The sequence below is a fragment of the Pholcus phalangioides genome, unplaced genomic scaffold (genome assembly GCF_987345545.1).
Source record: "Pholcus phalangioides strain wild (caught in Gottingen) unplaced genomic scaffold, Ppha-v1.0 ptg000039l_1, whole genome shotgun sequence".
In the NCBI taxonomy this organism is placed as follows: Eukaryota; Metazoa; Arthropoda; class Arachnida; order Araneae; family Pholcidae; genus Pholcus; species Pholcus phalangioides.
Window position 1 is genome coordinate 19,735,550 of NW_028301625.1, and position 16,137 is coordinate 19,751,686.

Here is a 16,137-nt window from a genome sequence, read left to right on the forward strand (position 1 = left end):
GGGTACTGTACACTCATAGTAACAAGGAAAAAAAAGACACAAGTAACAATGTAAAAATGTAAAATAAGTAGTAACAATGTAAAATAAGTAGTAACAATGTAAAATAAGTAGTAACAATGTAAAATAAGTAGTAACAATGTAAAATAAGTAGTAACAATGTAAAATAAGTAGTAACAATGTAAAATAAGTAGTAACAATGAAATATAAGTAGTAACCCATAGTATAACAATGGAAAATTCCTAAATTTTGGAACAAACTGTCACCAATATTGATGTATGTTATGCAAAATTATACCCCGACCTACGCAAATACGACTACTTACGCGGTTACCAGCGGTCCCTCCTATCGTGTAACTTCGGGGATTTACTGCATAGCATTTTGAAAGAGATATACAACACAATTTTGAGTGGTTTTGTTGTGCCATTTATTGAGCACCGATGATATTTTTAACCCTTTGACTACGAATTAAAAAATTGACACCAGCTTTCTGTGAAAATGAACAAAATTCAGCATTCAGTAAGGCAAATTTAGCATTTGGATTCTTTTAGATATGTCCCGTTAGTAGTCAAAGGATTAAAATACGGGATTTCATCTAACCTTCCTAATATTTACATTATGTTGTGGAAATTTATTAAGACCACAACAGACAAAATGCCCAACGAGGTGGCTGAGAAAAGATGCCCATAAAAAAATGGATGTCGAAGATATATCTAAACTATATCAAAAATACAGCAACCCAATAAGAGCAATAAAAAACCACTAATTAGGATAAAATATTACTATACTATTGCCCATAAAAAAAATTATGGTTGCCTCATCTAAGTATAGATAGCTTCTCGATTTATCTCAATATGCTCAATAAGCTGTTCATTAAGTTTTCTTTTTTGCCTAGTTACTGACATGAGGAGAGAAAGAGCTGTTACTTAATTTCCGTTCAAAACGAGGATTTCGCATCGAAAACTTATGAGCAAGTAAAAGTACCTACGGAAATATCTGCATGTGTTGTACAGCTGTTTTTTGAGTAGTATCAACACTTCGCAGAAGTGTACCAATCTCTCGAAGACGAACACAGGGAGGATAAGCCAAGCACAAGAAGTCACTGAGAAACATTTTGGACAATACATAATTTTCGCATCAAATACCAGCATTTCAACATCTGACTCTGATTGATTGTTGAGCAACCGAATATTAGTTATGGCTCATTGCACACAACAATTGTCGTTCTTGGCAAAAGAGAAGTTCGTGACAAATTTCGTCGTCGAGAAGAGGGATAGCTTCAGATAACCTCATCGATAATAGTTGCGACTACTACTCATCAGACTTGCCACCTGAAGACATTTTTTGGTTTCCAAAACTGAAACTTGAAGCTGTTCTGGACGTGAGAACATCGAACTCGACAAACAAAAAGTTTCCCAGAAAATGAGATATCAAGAAAACTTGATTAACTGTATGAAAATACTGTACTTCAAAAAAGTATTTAATCATAGGAGGGTCTCGTATCAAAGACTAAATGTGGGATGTTATTTTTTTTACCCATATACTTTACGTTTCAACAGACGTTGTACATCTGAGAACGGGATAAAACCATGTTTTCAAACTCCATCTAATTCTTCGTTAAAAATTATCAGCGATATTGAATGCGAAGTAACAACCTGAAAGAGTGAGTGTTTTCAAATTATGTTTTGTTGAACTAGAGCGATGATACACGTCATTAGCAAAAGAATCATCAAAAACTCTAACTAGAACTAATTGAACGGAAAAGCAGTCATTCAGCCACAACCAAACATTGAGGTTCTTGTGGTAGAATTTTTAATTAATGTCGTAACTCTGCTTGAAAGCTTGAACAGTACCCCCGTAGTTTCTGTGGTACAAGACTCGAGCAATTAATCTGAAACCTGTCAGCATTTGCTTGCGATTGGGAGAAGAGACTAATGTTTCGAGTACCTACCATGGAAAGGCTTTTGACTCCTCGAATTTCTATTTCGTACACTTTGTCTTGTTACGAGGAGCTTGTATAACGAGGGGATAGGGTAACTCATCACTAATGTTTACATGTCTATTTGCTATATTTCACGTTCCCCCCCCCATTATTGTACATCTCAAAGCTAATGAGACTCGAAACTTCTGATTAAAGTTGATTTCGAACGCTTACAAATGTCACTGACCGTACCTGGACACAAACTAGATACCTGCAAATAGTTAAACCAGGGCAGCCCTTACCAGTCGCGGGGCCCGGTGTGAAAATAATAGCGGGGGCCAGGACGTCTTAACAGTTTCGGGAAGGGAATCGGGCAAAAAAAAATTAATATTGACCATTCCATTACAACGACTAGTAAAATAAGTCCTAAATGTTTTCATAGAACAACTAACATATATGCTTTACTTTCGGTGTAACGACCGTCCCAATATAATGTCAGTTTTCGTCGGGCCGAAGGGGGTCGTTATATCGAGCGTCGACTGTACATTATTACAGAATATACAGGAATGCTTAAAAATATCCATACAAAAAAAATGTATAAACACACAATTTGATTGTATATTAACACAAAAATTAATGAAAATTTCTAATTGATAAAAATTCACACAGACCAAAATAAAATTTTAAATTAATGAAAAAAATCCAAAACTAATGCAAATTAGAACCTATTAAAGAAATAATCTAAAAACTAATGAAAATTTGGATTCATGAATTGAAAAAATATCATTTCAGCACCAATGAAAATTCAGTGTTGATGAAAGAAATGCTTCTAAAATTAATGAAAGAAATAATTCCAGAATTAATGAAAGAAATAATTTAAGAATTGATTAAAACATTCAATAACTTTTGGGGCCCTGTTTGATTCGGGGCAAAAATGCATTTATTGGCCTCCTGGTTGTGAAGTCCCCTTCGCGAGATGAATACGTTCCTATAAAATATGTATAATTTTTTTTATTTTCTTAGTTGAAGATCAGACACCTTGTTTTACTTACTAAAGAGAATTTAATTGATGTATATTTTTCTCACTTCCATTATTGTGAGTGCGGGGACCGGTGTGACCGCACCTGTCGCACACCCCTATGGGAGGCTCTGATTTAAGGCAACAGAATCACACACTGTGTAAGGATAGTGGAATATTTTTGCAAAATATAGTAATTTTACGGTTTTTTTTTCTTTACGAAATGCGTAGTTTTCAAGTTATGTAAAAATATTTTATACGCTCCAGTGTTGTTTAAAGTTGGCGATGATCCCACTGAAGCAGGGCCTTGTTAAGAGCATCTTCAGCTCCCGGGCCGAGTGATTTCTCTGAGGCTCCGTTACCTGGCGAGACATATTTACTTTCGAAAATTTTAACCAGATCTCTGGTATATGGACCGTACATTCTGAAACAATTTCGGTTGGAACGTCACGATTGAATTTTCCTTATCCGGGAAGAGGGGTTGGCTACAGATCTTTACTATAGGATGAATTCATTCGAACTAAAAAATTAGGCAAATTCCAAAAACTACGTTCAAGACGATTTCAAGGACCAGGTTTTAGACCAGTGGTTCTCAACCTTTGCGAGGCCTCAGCCCGGTTTCATTCATTTTTGTGAGTTGAAAGCCCAGTCAAACACACAACCAACAGAAAATGTATGAGGAAAAAGGAAACGGCTAATCACTCGTGGCCCGGTATGAATGATGTCAGGGCCCGGTACCGGGCCGCGGCCCAAACGTTGAGAAACACTGTTCTAGGCTATCCCAAACAATAGATACAAGACTATTCTAAAAAACTAGGTTCTAGATCCTAGTTCTTTGGAATAGTCTTATATAAGGAAAGGATAAGAAAAATTTACACACAGTTGTGGCGTTCCAACCCTAAAATTGTTCAGTGTTTCTCAAAGTGGGTGATATCACCCCCAGTGGGAGATGGAAGGGCCCAGGGGAGTGATAGAAGATCAGGGTTTAGTATAGTATCCTATGTATTGACTTGAGTTGGGGGTTATGAGAAAAAAAAGTTTTTCAAAAAAGGGGGCGATGGAACAAAAAGTTTGGGAAACTTATGTTCTAGAATCTAGAACATTTTAGTTTCCCAAACTTACCCATCTAAAATCTAGATGTTTGGATCACCACCAGAAACACTTTTCTTTGGCCTGGACAGACAGTTTAAAGCCGCTTATGCGCAGCTAGATAAATACACATCTAATCCTAAACTGGTATTCGAACTCCTAACTGGTACACTTGCTGAGTGAGAGGTCAGCGTGATACTCACGTGATTTCCAGATGGCTTATAACAGGATTTCCCAGTTAGAGGTTAGCGCGCTACCCACGTCACTGCCAGATGATTTGAAGCAGTGCTGTGCCCGATGGCTAGACATTAAAAAAAAGTCAGATGTATAGCCACGTAATATTAAATTCGTACGTCCAAAAAATGTACAAAATCTTTCTGTTCGCGACGTAATAATACCGCACGTTTCCCAGAGTTTCCCAGAATTTTTACGTTCCGGCACCTTTGCAAATGAGATTAGAATATCAAACATATCGCGGCACCTCTGACGCATCTCACGGCAACACAGAGTGCCGTGGCACAATTTTTGAAATTCACTGCAGTATATCAACACCTTAATTCAACGCTGAAAAATAATCGGAATAAACTTCCCATATCAAAAAGAATCTCATCATTAAGTTACGGAGAATACGAGACGTTGATAATTATAATAGAATATATAATCTTTAATATCATATTTCAAAAAAACTGAATATTTCAAAAATAACAATAGAATGAAATCGAAATTTTTTTCAATTTAAATTAAATTTTATTTCATTACATATTTTTTCCTTTTTTTAAAAAAAAACCCCAGAGAAATCCGATATTTTTCTACTTCTTCAGATTGAATAAAACAGTTGATTAGAATGAGATCGCGAGTTTTATTTTTATTTCCTATATTGTATTATATGGATATTCCTTTCCAATATCTCGTATCTTTCGGTGCTTCTCCGCTGTTTATGACTTACACGCAATCAAATAAGTGTGCGAAAGATTTCAGTTTTCGATAGATGAATTGCTGGTTTTCACCTTGTATTGTAAAATAATGTATTGTTAAGAAAAAAATAATAATAATAAAAGAACGCGTTTTTATGAAATAGGTTTCCGATAACAAGAGTTCGAAGCCTTGCTACAATATGAGCCATTCTTACCAATTTTCGACACACTACCTGTGTAAAGATCTTTCTATTCTTAACAGTAGGTTAGCGCGCTACTCACATAATTGCCAGATGGCATAAAGCAGCGTTTCTCAAACTAGCACACTGGTCACGTGACTGCTAGACGACTAAGAGCTGTGTTTCCCAGCCAGAGGTTAGCGCGCTACCCACGTCGCTGCCAGATGACTTAAAGCAGCGTTTCCCAAACATACGTAGGTTAGCGCGCTACTCACGAGGCTGCTCGATGGCTAGATATAAAAAAATGGCACGTAATATTAAAATTCGTACATCCCAAAAATATCCAATTTTTTTCTGTTCTCGACGTAATAACACCGCACGTTTCCCAGAATTTTTATGTTGACGACACCTTTGCGAATGAGATTAGAATATCAAACATATCGAGTGCCGCGGCACAAACTTTGAAAATCACTGCACTACAGCAACACCTGAATACAACGCTGAAAAATATTCTGAATAAACTTCCATAATCAAAAAGAATCTCATCATTAAGTTACGTACTAGAATACGACACGTTGATAATTATAATAGAATATATAATCTTTAATATCATATTTCTAAAAAAAGACTAAATCTTTCAAAAATAATAATAGAAATGAAATCGAAATTTTTTTTTTAAATTTAAATTAAATTTTATTTCATTACATATTTTTTTCCTTTTTTTTAAAAAAAAAAAAAAAACCTCAGAGAAATCCGATATTTTTCTACTTATTCAGACTGAATAAAACAGTTGATTAGAAATGAGATCGAGTTTTATTTTTTCCTATAATACTGTATTATATGGATATTCTTTTTCCAATCTCGTATCTTTCGGTGCTTTTCCGCTGTTTATGACTTACACACAATCAAATAAGTGTGCGAAAGGTCTCTTAGTTTTTGATGGATGAATTGCTGGTTTTTACCTTTTTCCTGAAAAAAAAATGTATTGTTAAAAAAAAAATAATAATAAAAAAGAACGCGTTTTTGTGAAATAGGTTTCCGATAACGAGAGTTCGAAGCCTTGTTACAATATGAGCCATTCTTATCAAGTTTGGACACACTACCTGTGCAAAGATCTTTCTATTCTTTGTTATTCGCTAATGACTTGGTTTAATAAAAGATAGATAGTTTTTTTCTTTCGGCTTCCGATTTTCATAGAATAATTATAAAAAAAATTGAGAGAGAAAAGATGAAATTTTTCAGGATGTACATATTGATCACGGGATTTTTTTTTTTTTTTAAATCGCACCATTCGATTCTAAATGTTTGAAAGCTGCGTGAATTATCAAGTATCTGATTTAACCTGGATAAGAACAATAACTTTTTTTGTGACGGAAATATATATATTTTTTTTTGTACTTTTCTTAAAGAAGAATATGATAGATGTGTATAAAATTTTTTAGAAACTTGTGTTTTTATGAATCCAAACAATTTTTTAGAAATGATAGTGCGTTAGTTTCTTCGCGCTTTGATTGGTTCTGGTGGATTCCTTGTGTGTTGATGCGCGTTTGGTTGTGATGTCATGTAATATTTTGCGTGCAGCAAGGGTGCTAAACCTTTAGGAGAGTTCGGGCCACTTCATCGGTGTGAAAGTATGTCGCTGACTACTTGATTAAGGGTGGTATTCAGAGTGACATGATTTAAACTATAGTCACAAATTTTTGGATGAGAAATCGACACAGATTAGTCAAATTTAGGTTTTTAACCAATCCGTGTCGATCTCCTATCCAAAAATCGTGGCTATAGTTTAGACCATATCGGTGAATACCACCCTATGTGGTCTGGAACAGCGCTGTCTGTAAATTTGACGCGGGCCTCTTCAGTGTTCTAGACCTGTGAAGTGATGATTTATAAATACGCCGTGGTTCAGTCGAGTTATCTGGTAAAAAGGCCGTGGGTTGCTTAAATGATCCGGAACTGTGCCGCAGGTCACTCAAGTGAGCTGTAAATATGCCGTGAGTCACGCAAAGATCTGGGAATGTGCTGCGGGACATTTGAGTTATATGGGAATGTGCCACAGGCCACTTGAGTTATCTGGGAATGTGCCACAAGTCACTTGAGTTATCTGGGAATGTGCCACAGGCCACTTGAGTTATCTGGGAATGTGCCACAAGCCACTTGAGTTATCTGGGAATGTGCCACAAGTCACTTGAGTTATCTGGGAATGTGCCACAAGTCACTTGAGTTATCTCGGAATGTGCCACAGGGCACTTGAGTTATCTGGAAATGTGCTACAGGCCACTTGAGTTATCTGGGAATGTGCCACAGGTCACTTAAGTAATCTGAAACTGCACCGCAGGTCACTTGAGTAATCTGAGAGTATGTCACGGGCCACTTAAGTGATCTGGGAATATGTCTCCCCATCCCCCCCCCCCGCCGAAGTTATATGGAACTGCAAAGCGTGTCACTTGGTGATCTGGAAATGATAGTCCTCTTCTACACAGTTAGGTTTGAGGTCATGGGTCACATCGAGAGATTGCAAGAGTCCTTTGTCAGTCGGTAGCCATTGTGATACCTTTTCATAGTCTGTAAGTAGTTTACAGGGAGATTCCGATTGAGATTCAGCCATAACAAAAGTCATAGTGTATGACTGTATTGATGTTAACGTCACATACCTTCTTATTGGTATACTCAAAAGGCCACATTTGACACGCGGACCATGGGTTGAGCATGTATGACCTAAACTATACATTCTTGAAATTTGTTGCCAAAAATCTGTCAGTAAAAGAATTAATATCGAAAAACAAATATGTTAGGGTTAGAAGGCATAATAAATTAACACATGCATCAATGCTCTATATGATCAGATATTTTTGTCTTCAATCTCTATTTAATCTAACCACCAGAACAAATTATACTGAAACACACAGACAAGTATATAAATTATATCTGCGAGGAGGATGAGTTTTCCGCTGTACGTGAAACCTTTATTCATTCGATAGAAATAACCTTTCATCAAGAATAATAAAGCGTATAGCAATTGCTGTTGGATACACAAGAACGTTACACGAACCACGAATGGAAGTGGTAAGAAAAGAACAAGAAAGGGATCGATTGAAAAACATTCGAGATGCTTCTTATTTTCTTTTATGTTGAAGAGACGAGCGAGAGAGATAGAAATTTTCCTCGTGCAATTCTGGCATTGTATTCTGGCGAAACCGATGATCTTAGGGTTTTCGTTTCGACAATGGCGTACGCAGAATAGATGCCACGGATATATTACGTGAAAAGATCTGTTCTCCTAGTGCGGGATTTGATTTCCAGCTCGTCTATGTTTATCTTTTTATTTTATTTTATCTCGTGAAAGTTTTTATTTCGCGTTCCAAGAGGCACCAGACGCGTTTCTTCTCCAGCAACTACTGCTACTGCTACACTAGTAGTTGTAGTAGTACTCGCTCGGAGTAATGCATGATGCATGTCGTGTGCCAGGATGGAATAAGAAATGCACTAAGGTATTTGGCAAGAGAAGTCGTCCCTTAAAGAGCAGGTACCGCGGAAACTGACCTAGGAGCCCCCTTTGAGAATTCTTCGATATTCCTTCTCTCTTTTTATGTATGTCGGTTTGTTTCGGTTGCTGTTGTTTTTTTTTTTTTTCTACTTATTATTATTATCATTCCCCTTGGTTTTGTTCCTCTTTCCTGCCATAGTATATCTATATACATAAGTACGTGAAACACTAACAAGAACGTAAAACTAAATTCGATACGGCTTTCGTAAATAGCAGTATTCAAATCCACTGATGAACTGAAAGTTGAAGCATATCAATACTGTCTTCGTAATCATATGAGGGAGCTTATTTTCAAAAGGGAACATTTCCACTTTTTTTTTTTTGAAATGCACTTTTCAACGGTTTCTGAATCTTTGGAATAAGCTCTGCCGGATTATCAACAGGGTTTATTCAAACGAGAATATTTTTTGTCAAAATAATAATGTAAAACGGGTCGTTTCTAACAAAAGGAGGAACATATCTACCTTGCATTCAAAAGGGAACGCAACAAAGCAGTTGTCCTATTGGCGTTAAGGGATTTTTTTTCAAAGCTGCACATTTTTCAGAAGCACTTTCAAAGTCGCATTCTACCTGGAATCTCAATAATGGACAACCATGGGACCGAAATTTTTGTCCGCTAACGAGGGATAAGTGTCCTTTAATGGATAATAAAATATATCGAGTCCCATCAATGTAATTCAAAAAAGTGTCCGTTAGTGGAGGTGTCCGCTAACGGGAGCGTCCGTTACCAGAGTTTCCACAGTATAATGATCGTGTTTCTTCTGTTACTCACGAGAGAGTAGTAAGGGTACCTTCTCTCCTTGGCTAGATGAAACCTTCTGGAATCAATAGGTGGCGTAGAAATTTCCAGTTTTTTAGACTTAACCACCTCAAATTTTAATGAAAAGGCAACATTGCCAAAATTTAAATGTAGATAACTTTCTTGAATATTGATAACGAAACATAATATTTAAATATTCTTATACCACTCCCTTATGCCACCTGTTGGGTTATTTTCCATTTTTGTAAAGCAGTCCATTGCGAAGAAAAAGGGTTTTTACTTCTGCTGAAAATTTTACAAAAGTGGAAATGTTCCCTTTTGAAAATAAGTCTTCATATACACAGGTTAGTCGCGACAGAAAAAATGATAGCACACTTCTAGAACAATATTCTTGGTTGAACATTGAGCCGCGCGTTTAACTTGTATTGCTGCTGCTGGAAAAATTAGGCAGTGGATTAGACGGGTGGCTTTGTCTTTGTGGTCACCAGTTCTTAGTACACCGGACTTCTGCGGAGCAAGAAAACATTGATGTGCGAGCCACCTGAGGGAGATGGACAATTGAGAAGAAATCCACATGGACAATATAATCGCAAAAATCGTTTTCATAAGGACAAAATCAACACCACACAAGAGCCTACGAGAGATACTGACTGTTCTACACTTTTTAATGTGCACAGTGCAATAATATTTCAAACGTTATTTTGAGGACCTAATTTGAGTCCCCTCTGATTTAAGAATTGAAATTGCACTGACTCAAAAATTAATCAAGTCTCATTCTATGAAACCAACTTACTTTTCCGGCACTTACACCCTAGGTTATAATGAACAATGTCTTAATCTATAAGCAGTATTACTCCTCTTTGTCGTTAAACGATTTTACAACCACCATGTATGGACATGATTCTGAACTAACGGTACAAATTTCAAGAAGTAATTAAACGAACTACGGAGAAATAGTTTTTGGCTCAAGGGACGCGTTGAGGCTCTAGCGGCCTATTTGATAACCAGGTTGGAGAGACATCAAACGTGACTTCCCTTTTTATCATTCCCTCAGATGGGCAAATTTCTTACATGCCAAGCCAGGTTGTGCCATCCTTGGGTGGGAAAAAAACGCATCGTAAAGAGACGAATAATGAATGCGTCAAATAAGGAATTTGCTTCAATGCCTAAATAGGCGGCCAGGGCTAACTCGTCATTAGCGCTTATGTGTTTGTTCCTTGACAAAAACATGTGTTTAGGCTCTAACGGCCTATCAAGGCGTAATTGAATTAAAAAGTGGTTTTAGATGGAATCAACATAAAAACTGAAACGAATTTCTTATCAAAGCATTTCTCAAAGTTCCTTATTGGAAAATTTCTTATTTACAATGAGTTTTTCCACAGATAGAGGGCATTACGCTCTTAAAAACAGCATGTTTGCCTTCTCAGAATTCATAAGTGTATCCATCATGGGCGTGAAACTACAATCGCAAATGACGACCCTAACATTTTAGGGTAAATATTTCATTAGATGGACATAATTTAAGCACGCCGAGACAAATAATGCCCTCTACCGGTGAAATTGAAAAGAAAAACCCATGGTAAATTATGCTGTAAAATAAAAAATTTTTGCAGTTTTTATATTATTTCATGTGATAGCATTCTAATTTAATAGTACTAAAATCAATGCTGGAGTCTAAACACGGCATTTTTGCGTTCATACATTGTGTAAGAAAAATTTTCTTTTAGGCGCTCATCACCCCTTAAAGTTTGCACCGCGCGTTAAGTATAACCCTGTATGTAAAATCCACTTAAGTATTACTCTTTTAGCAAAACATTTCCTAATTTCAAAAAACCTAACCGAGCATTCACCAGTAATCAAGGCTTGGATCTCAAATGCAGAATCAGGATCGATTCCTCTCTTTACTTATTTTTATTTTTTTTAAAAAGGATCAATTCCGGGAAATTCAATTTTATTTTTCTTTCTTGGAATGTTTCAAATGTGTCCAGTTGATCGTCGATGGAGAAAGACAGTTTTTTTTTTGCAAAATAACAGAAAAAAGTTAAAATGTTGTTGCGGAGGGATATGATGACGCAAAGGATGTCGGGAAGTAAAAAAAGGAAAGAAAAAGTGCCAAGAAAAATGACAGCTATTTTTGAGGAGGAGAAATCACAGTAAGTAGACAGACAAGGAAGAACATTATAAAAAAAAGGATAGAAAAGCTTATAACCATGTTTAAAACATTTCAAACAATTCCAAAAAAAAATGGTAAAACCGATCAATTTTTTTTCCCTAAAAACATTCAATTTGCTAAGAAAAAATTTCCCCTTAATTACGATACTTTGAGGCTAATTGATTTTTTTTTTACCTGGATGCCTTCGAATTTGAAAAGAATTTTTAAAAAATTGACTGTTATTATTTATTAGTGTTATTATTTATTACTAAATCTCAACGCTTTTATCTGGATTTTCTAATTAATAATTATTTTAATTTTTTCGAAAATTTTTAAATTAAAATCTCGTTTTAAATCTCTTGGACTTGGCTTATGCCAATCAATATAATTTTTTTTAACATAGTAATCTTGATAAAAATCGCAAATATCGCATACACTGTGAGATCGAAAGTTGCCGAAAACGGGACAAATGCAGAATCCTGTCATTGAAGCTGCAAAAAAAAAAAAAAAAAAAAAAAACTGGAACGTGAATTAGTTGTTTGAGTGATAGGTATCGTAGATTACTGGAAAAAGGAGCTGTCGAGAAAATTCTGATTGAATATACTAAAAACTTCCTCAAGGAATTTCTCAAATGATTCTGACTACGAAGTCAGTACGATAAAAAAACTATATTCACGAGTCAACCATTCGTTTTCACGGTCATGAAGTTTCGTACAAACCGAATATTACCACTGTCAATGTCAATATTGTGCTGGTGTAAAGCTCGAGAACATTGTAAACATTTTCATCTCAATTGTAATGTGCACCATGAAGTGAGAAGTTACCTGCACTGTTTGACAGACCAATAGGTGGGTTAGACTAACATTATATTATGTCTCAGATGAAGTTTAGTGGTGTGGTCGCATTGGTTGGCATTTTTTTCATGGTTGGGGCTATGTAAATTTGTTTCTGTGAAAGTAAATATAAATACAGATGTTTATTTTGACATTTAGACAGTTCTGCGCTACACAAATTGAGGTAACAATTCGCTGAGGCCACATTGTTATTCCACCATCATCACTCCCAAAGTAAATATAAATACAAAGGTTTATCTTGAAGTCTCATACACTCTTCCGCGCAACCACCACTATGGCAACAGTTTGTTGAGACTCCATTGTTATTCCATTACCACCATTCTACTGTCCACACAGCATTGTATTGCATAGCATCTTTAATGAGAATTATGTAGAGCAGGGGTTCTCTCTCAAACTTTTTCCACCTGTGGCACCCCTTTCCCTAATTTACGCTTATCCGAGGTTCCCCATAGCAGTTTAACAAAGAATCTCTTCAAAAAACCTTTGTCAGGTTCACTGCTCCGCAGCACCTCTGAGGAGCACCAGGGCACCGCGGCGAACAGTTTGAGAACCCCTGATGTAGAGGATATTATGGTACGTCTTCGTGGTTCGTCTTGAAATCTCTCACAGTTCACTTTTTTTACCGATAATAGCTAGTAAATGCCAACAGCTAGGCATAGGAAATGTGACCTAGCCTGATCAGCGTTTGCATCTCATTCTTTTTAGAGCACCTGCTGGAGAAATGGAACATCAGCTGAGAGAAAGACCCCACCGTCGTAATTCAGTCGCAGAGAAAGGACAACATTTTTTTGTCTAAACGAACAATTCGAAGGGTATTGTGCTAAAAATTTGTGTATAGCCATCCTAATAAAATGGCTATCATTGCAACGAAAACTGAGCCTACTCCATACAAAATTTTCACCCATGTGCAGCAAAATTCAAACTTCTAGATGTTCGGATACTTTTAATCACATAGTGTATGAAGTTTCTATAGTTTTATAATTGTATTTTTAATTGGGTTGCTGTATTTTAGAAATATATGACATCCATATTTGTTATGGGCATCATTTGTTATTCTCAGCCACCCCGTTGGGCTCGTTGGGCATTTTGCCTGTTGTGACTTTGTATTTGTTTAACTTGTTGTAGTATTTTCTTATTTTCAGAGATACGAACAGTAACAAACACCATATAACTTGTATTCTCTTGCCGACATATCTGATTGTCCCATAAAAGAGTAAAAAAAAAATATATATTTTACTGAATTTTATGGGGGAAAAGGAAATAATATTTACTAGAATTTTTTTTAATGGTTTATTCTTTTTATTTTTCCTCATCTCTTGACGTTACAATGGAAGGAAATGATCGAGGAATTTAGGGCTTTATGGTCTGCTTCACGCTGGAAGACAAATATGACAAGCGATCCACGAAAGCACATATACAAGAAAAAAAACTGGAGAAATATAGGTATTGGGTAGAAGAAGACATTGTTGGTATTAAAAAAGAACACTAAAAAATATATATAGGAATCAGCTAGTGTCTCAGTTGAAAAACCGTCAACATGAACAATCAATTCAGTAGGCGTCTGATTTCTGTTGTTGCCTCCCTTGCAAGTAACCAACCACCAAGTCAACGTCCAATAACAAGAAATTTCTCCGAAAAAAAAAAATCACTTTTTATTATTTTTTGTTCCATTTTTTCCCTTATCTATTTCCAGTATATATCGTTTTCTTTCCTTTTTAAGAAATGAAATGTCACTGAAACCACACCGAGTCATCAGAAAGATTAAAGCCATTACTTCGAGACTGTGCTTGCTAATGACTCAGACTCGATTATCTTATTTCACGGTAAGATGCTGTATGTGAAAAAAAAAAATGCTATCATTTTTTAGAAGTCGGAAATGTGATGACGAGTTACCGTCGCCATGTTCATCCACTCACACAATCTGGAAAAAAATTCCATGTTATTTTCAATTTCTTTAATGTGGGGGTCTTCTCCATCACTTTTTGAAAAACAATCGATATATAATTTAATAATTAAACATTTTTTTAATGTTTGGAAACAATGGAACAATTTGGAACAATGGAAAAACGTTTTCACATCCATATTGGTCAACTGAAACATTCTGAATGTGTTCAGTTTAACACAGGCAGTAACATCAAGTCATCGATATAACTACCCACGCCGGGATACATATTTGCATTCTTGTAAATTTATACGAGTTAGGAAATTTGGAATCCCATGATTGGTCGCAATGAGTGAATTTAGTACGTCGCTATTAGTGAATTTTGCGTAACGGGATACGCGTAAAAAAAGGTTTCGTCCTGAGAAGAAACTTTTGATGAATTAACAAATAAAGCGGTGAAATTTGCAGCAAAAGTAACACAGTACGCAAATAGGAAAAAAAAAACCTGCTATTCTTGAATATCATCAAGAACTCCACTGGAAGTGGCGTAATGCTTTCCTTCGTCTCTCATGAGGCTTTATGCATAGACATCATAATCATCATCAGTATCACTTTGCGGGACAGTCACAAGATATTCCCCATAGAAATCACTGTTAAAAATGCCGATTTTCACTTTAGAAATGCCGAAATTTAATTGGTTTCACTGCCACATCAATAATTTTAAAAATTGAATTGAATTCTTGATTTTCGAAACATTGAGTTCGCTTAGAGATACAAAGCTCAGAAAATTAAATATAAGATAATTAGCCCGACGTACTTTTGACTTGGATATCCATGCAATAACATCGATTTCAACTTTTTAGTTATATCTTCTCGTGTATGAAAATGAAAGTTATTGCCCCCTTATTGTCTTCATATTCAACTCCATCAATTCGTATAGTTTAAGTTTTTTTTAAAATTAATAATGGCTCATAAACTACATTGAAATAAGCAGCAGTAACTGGACAGGCAGATCGATAACAAACTTTATATCGATAACAAAAAAAAAAACGAAATATTTAGCGCTCATTAATGAAAAAAAATCTATTTCATTTCTCTACATTTCAAGCTTTCATGAGCTGCCAAGGAAGTCACCATATTGGTTGCCTTGGATACGGTTTGTATGTCCCTCAAAGAAAGAGGGAAATATCACGTGATCCAAAAAGCCTCATTGCGATCAGTCACTGGAAAAGCTGAATTTCTTTCCCTACTCGTATTATAAGGTTTGTTAATATGCCGCAGAGTATATAGGTAACATAGGAATTTCAAAAATATTTTATAATTGTCTTTTGTAAACAATAAGCGTTGGTTCTTCTACGATTAATTGCACAAGGGTGCATATTACTTATGTTCAGAAGAATGCGAACTTTAAAATCAGTATACACTATAACGCAAAGTGCACATAAGCACAGATTTATACTGCAGTGAAGCCTCGCAATTCCACACTGATGGACATATATACACTGGACATGACATCCATACTTGTTATTGGCATCTTTTTCTCAGCCACCTCGTTGGGTATTTTGCCTGTTGTGGCCTTGTGTATTTATATTTGATCCTTCAAAAAGCTAATGTCTGATTGCAGAATGTTTTCATTCTGTGTTTATCTGGCATTTTCATGCATGCACAGTCTCAAAAAATTCAATTGTCCAATTGTGAGGCATCAATGTATATTAATGTGAATATACAAGCAAATTTCACGCTTATCCCGAGCTATCGAGAGAAAGTATCAAGATCAGTTGCCATAACATGTGTTCCAATCGTAGTACACGATACTCACGTGTT

The 16,137-nt window shown here is 35.8% G+C and overlaps 1 protein-coding gene across 3 annotated transcripts in view; it reads right to left on the minus strand.

The window, feature by feature from the left end:
- Nucleotides 1–16,137, minus strand: part of LOC149065661 (putative receptor-type tyrosine-protein phosphatase mosPTP-1) — a 568,681-nt gene that overhangs the window by 411,251 nt on the left and 141,293 nt on the right. The gene's annotated exons all lie outside the window — the stretch shown is intronic.